The sequence below is a fragment of the Numida meleagris genome, chromosome 2 (genome assembly GCF_002078875.1).
Source record: "Numida meleagris isolate 19003 breed g44 Domestic line chromosome 2, NumMel1.0, whole genome shotgun sequence".
In the NCBI taxonomy this organism is placed as follows: domain Eukaryota; kingdom Metazoa; phylum Chordata; class Aves; order Galliformes; family Numididae; genus Numida; species Numida meleagris.
The window spans coordinates 80,500,450-80,506,407 of NC_034410.1; positions in this window are offsets into that span (position 1 = coordinate 80,500,450).

Consider the following 5,958-nt stretch of genomic DNA (forward strand, 5'->3'; position numbering starts at 1 on the left):
ACATGGCCCAGCATAGCATCCTGTATCAGAAATAGTGTTGCCAGCAGGAGCAGGGAAGTGATCATCCCTCTGTACTCAGCACTGGTGAGGCCGCACATCAAGTTCTGTGTTCAGATTTGGTCTCCTCACAACCAGAACGACATTGAGGCCCTGAAGCATGACCGGAGGAGGGCGATGGAGCTGGTAAGGGGATTAAAGAACAAGTCTTATGAGAAGTGGCTCATTGTTTAATCTGGAGAAGAGGAGGCTCAGGAGAGACCTTATCATCCTCTACAACTACCTGAAAGGAGGTTGTGGCGAGGTGGGGGTCAGCCTCTTGTCCCATGTAACCGGTGATAGGACTAGAGGGAATGTCCTGAAGTTGCGCCAGGGGAGATTCAGGTTGGACATTAAGAAAAACTTCTACTCTGAAAGTAGTCAGGCTCTGGAATGGGCTGCATAGGGAGCTGGTGGAGATGCCATCCATGGAGGTGTTCAAGAAACATTTAGATGTTGTACTAAGGGGCATGGTTTAGAGGGGAAATACTGGTGGTAGGGGAGTGGTTGGATTGGGTGATCTTGGAGGTCTTTTCCAACATTGGTGATTTGGTAATTCTGTTCTTCTTTGATTTGTCTGAAGCTGCCATTTTTTATACTCATTATTTAGATCAAAAGGTATAATTATTTGTTTCTAATTTTGTACTCTAATTTCTTTTAGAGATGCATTCTAAGGCTACAGGAACGTTTATCTAAAAATCATCAGTCAACCTATAGAAAATATCAGCAGAATGTTCTGGCACTGAAAGGAATGGGGTGTCCATCCCAAAAATCTTTGGCAGATAACAGGTGACACCGGGTTACTCTGGAATCCCACTACTTCAAGCAGTCAACATATCATTTGTTGTTCTTAAAATCAGGTGTTACCAACCTGGCCCTCAAATTACAATGTACCTTATGTTTGGAAAAAATCCGAAAGCAAATAATAAAATAAAATCACAAAACCAAATAAGGTCATTAGATTTTTTTTTTAAGTTGTTGAGGGTTTATGTGAAAGCTAGCCTTATTTTCATATTCGCATACATGCACTATTGTACACATGCACACTATGATGAATAATGTAAGCAAATGATGGGTATGCAGAAAAAGTCACCTCTGTGGTATTAATTCAGCCCTGGATTTTTACTTCTTGGTCAGACAGTTATACAGGACCTCTGTCTTGTTCATTACAAGGATGGATTAAATCGAGGAAAATAATAATGTGTTAAAAAAAATTTCTTCTGTTTTGTGAAGTGTGGTTAATACCACATTGTTTAAGTTCTCCTTTGAAGACATTCATTCAGACTTCTCTTTGTAGTTTTACAGTAGATAGCTGGAGCACTAAGATTAAAAATTACCAATTTCAGGAGACAGTTTTCTGGAATGAGTCAGACTTAAACACTCAGTCTGTTCTACGCTGTTTAAGTCACAGCTTCCAAAGACAGCAGCCTTCACTTCAGTTTATCAGTAACGGCCTCTTTTGCATTTGGAGAATTCATTCCACAAAATATCAAATGTATGTCTTAGAGAAATTGTAAAGTTTATCAGTCAGTAGTTAAAATAATGTGTTTTAAGCGGTTTGCTTAAGGGACAGATATAGAAACTGGCCTTTTAGTGACCTAGTTGTGAGATAACCTTTGTAATATTTCTTCATTTGGGGTATGAGTTTCAGTTTCTGTACAACAGAGGCAGGGTGCCCTGAAGAAGCAGCCTCCTTGTTCCTCCAAGACACTTTCTTCCAAGAATTCAGCCCACCCTCTCAGAGACTGAAGTTGAGTCCTATGCTATAAAAGAGCACAGGGCTCTGTCATTAAGAATACAGAGGGGATTGTGCTGGAACAGACTTAAGATCACCAAGCATCATGTCTTACAGTGGTTAGAAGACGTTGCTTAAGGAGTGTAAGAGACAGTAAAATATGGACTGGCATTGCTATCTTGCAGTGACGAGCAGCTTAAGGATTCATCCACCCATGCCTTTTCTTTTTTTCTTCATAATATCTTATGGCAACAAGTTTCTAAAGTCCACAGTTGAGAACCATAAAAAATACGTTAATCCAAAACAGTCTACAGTCTTGTTCAGGACACATTCTTCACAGGATGGGGCTGTGTGTTTGAAGTCCTTGGGTTCAGAAGACATATCCTGAATCCTACATCTTAAAGAACCGATTACTGAACAAATCAAGACATCAATTGCTGTGTGAAGCTCAAAACAGTGAATATTTCAGTCAAGTTTTCTCAAAGCTTAGATGCTTCTGGCATCCAAACTTATCTCCATTGTTTCTATTACAAATTAAAGATTCTATGAGATGTACCATACACAGAAAAATGCTTGAAAAATGAATTTTGCATCTCCTAACAAGAATGCAAGTTATTTGTGTATAAACATTGGACATTATATCTGGAAACACCTGGCACAGAGAAAGTTCCAGTGTTGTTGCTCAGAACATCTGTATATCTACCTTCTCCTCACATGCATATGCATTTACACAAGTACATGGAAAAATGCTACAGTCATTTTTAGATTAAAGAAAAAGTGAATTTTCCTCTGAAATAAATTTGGAAAAATTTAAAAAATCTCTAAAATCTTTAAAAACACAGTAGCAAAAAAATACTCTCTGAAGATAAGCCAAATGCCTTTTTTCTATATGGTGAAATGTTGAGCATTTCTTTTTAAATTTCTTACCAAAGTCCATGGAGTTTGCTGCAATATCAAAACTTAAATGATTTAGGAAGCCACTGAAGCATTATCCAGCTCATATGGTTTGTAAAGTTTGACAGCATAACCTTGGAAAAATTGAATCTTGCAAGTAGATCAGATTAGTAGCAACACAACAAAAAATATACAGGCAGATACCATCTAGATGAACCACAATTCAGGGAAATTATAAATGACTGACCATCATCAGGTAGTCATGGAGAGGAGGAGCAACTATATATCACCCCCAAAATCTTTCTTTTTTAAATTTCATTGTTCAGTGCAAGACAATAAACCTAACTAATAAGCAATAAAATGTATGGTGGGACAACCTAGGGAAGAATATATGAGAGAAATTATGCAGTTAATGGTGAATTACCCAAGTTATAATTTACTAAATATTGTTGCAGATTTCTTGTGTCAGGTTGCAATAAAAGGAAAATTTTCTTAAATTAATTTATACTGGGTAATCAAGTCCTAGTTAATAACTATGGCTTTATGCAACATGAACACAATAATTTAAGCGGTATGCCTGAAAGTAGGCACTCAAAATCTAACAGTACCTGCTAATGTACTGATCCTGAGTCTGAAAGTAGGTAGATATATCTGAATATTTATCATCAGTCTGCTCTCGTTGATCAAAAATTAATGCCACTTATTAGCACATTCTGATTAGTTCTTGTTTTTCTGACAAATATACTGAAAATATGTTTCCTGAAAGTAGGAAAGTAGAACTGAAAAATGAAAACCAGATTGCATGTAGATTGCTATGAACACTTCTCCAGAATACATTCAAGTATTGTAGGTATTTATTTGAGTGACACATATTTACTTAACAATGCTGTACACTCTTCAATAATGCATGCCACCTCAAGCTAGGAAAGTGTGACTAAAGATAGGACTGCAAATGTTGCTGTACAAGTCTTTTCTTCCTTTCCTCAGTCTTTTATTTGTGGTGTTGAAGGGAGTAGAGACAGAAAGGGAGGAGAAAAAATTATAAGAAAGGACTTGATGTGCTGCATTTGCTGTCTGATTTTGCTTCTACTGTTTGCTTTTAAAGAGGTCTTACATGGCTGTTGTTCTAAGAATAAATGAAAATTAAACAGAAATAGAAATAGAAACAGGATTAAAAAAGAAAAAGGAAAAGAAAAAGAAAATAAAAGAAAAAGCCCACATACTTTCAAAGAATTTGCTTTGTAAAAACCTTGGTAGACTTCTATATCTAGCTATGGAAAAACAGCTTGAGAGAAAGTCACACCTGCAAACCAGATTGAAAATGAATCCAGACCAAAACTTACTTGATAGATGAGAATTTATTTTTGCTTTTTGGGGAAACCATTTTCCTGTTCATTATTCTTCCAAAGCATGGAAGAGAAAGAGTTCTGAAAAAAAAAAAGAAAAAAAAATACTGCTGATATTTTTCAGTCTATGTGTATTTTTAATACTAAAATTCCACATGGCACAAACTGCTTGTTTTCCTCTATAGTCAACTTCCACTAAAGCCAACAGGGCTACAGTCTTTTCACACTATTGCTGTGATATATGGCACTTCCAGAATGGTCAGTACTGCACCAGGAAAGCTAGACCATGTCATGGGCATTACAGAGTCACCTTCACATCGACTAGACACACTAAGTACTCTGTTCTACAGTAAGCAAATACTTACAAGTTCTACTTAGGGTGAACACATGAACTTTCATCTGTGAATTCTATAACTTTTTAGAAAAAGTTATCATCCTTAACACAAAAATGGATAATGGGCAGACTATATACAGTATTCCTAATTAAAAAAAAGGTAATACCAGAACCCGAATCAGAGCTGAGCTACAACAAATGCGTATCTGGCAGGTGATGACGCACAGGAACAGGTTGCCAGTGGACGCTGTGAATGCCCTGTCCCTGGAATCATTCAAGGCAAGGCTGGACGTGTCTCTGGCAGCCTGGTCTAGTGGTTGGCAACACTGCACTCAGCAGGGGGGTTGAAACTCAATGATATTTGACGTCCTTTTCAACCTAGGCCATTCTATGATTCCATGATTCTATGATTTAACCAGCAGGTTTAACTGTAGGTTTGAGTTAAAAGTTTATAAGACTGCATTTTGATATCCACATAGTTGACAATGGAAAAATGTCATACAGTGATTTGGTGTTTTCCCATAAGTTGTGGACATTTGAGATCAATATATGAAAGCATCACATAGGACTGAGATTGGCCCTTTATTGTATTTGTCATTAGTTCACTTTAACTATTTGAGTTTAACTCTACTCTTTTTGGAATGGAGTTGGAACACAATGGTGCTGAGAAAGTCATACAACTAATGAGTATTGCCAATATGTCCTTTGGGACAGTAGCAGAGAAATCTGAGATTTCAGAAATGTACAGAGTGAAAGCCATCCTGCACTCTGCCTCTGCACTCTCCTCCAGGGCTGCTGAGGGAAAGTATAATTCTGCATGCATCACTTTTTGCTTTTCAAGATGAAAGACTGAGCTATCTTCTTGCACTGCTAAGTCCAGGAAGTGATGCTACTTTTGGGCAAAAGAAGGCCTTTCAACCTCATTACCATCTTTGAGGTACCTGCAGTAATCAGATCAGTGTGTTTAGAAGACAATTCCATTTTTCTTTACCCTGTGCTTTCCCAGATTGTAGAATTTACTAAATGCTCTCCAGGGGTCAACTTTGTGTAGCAGCACTGCGAGTTATGCAGTAACTACCATTGCAGCACTAACTCTGGCACTAAAAAGAATTACACCTGCAACATTCCCTTTGATTTTATAGAGTGAACAGAACAGTGTCCTCTGTGTTGTCTCCAACTCCAACAGTATGAAGAACTAGTATGACTCACTGTCCTACTTCAGATTCAAGAGAAGGCAGGCTTTTCTCTTGCTATTAAGAAAAAAAGAAAGAAAGGAAAAAAAAGCTTTCTGTTCCAGTTGTAAAGATGTGGCAGGCAATGTAAATTGGGCATTCTTGTCAGGCAACTTCTTCCAAATGCTTATGGGTCAGGTTGTCAGACGTGAACAGCAGGGTCAGCCAACTTCTTTTCTACAATATGTAACATACTTTTCTACTTGTAAAGGTGTAAGTGATTCTCTGCTCTGGTCACCTTATCCCTGTTTTTGTCTGTCTACAAGAGACAGAAAGCAGGATCTCTTGATCTTAACATCAGAAGAATCATTTTTCCCAAACTGTTGCTAAAGCTTGATATCATAGATTTAAGGATAGAATCAATAGACTTCTCAGAAAACA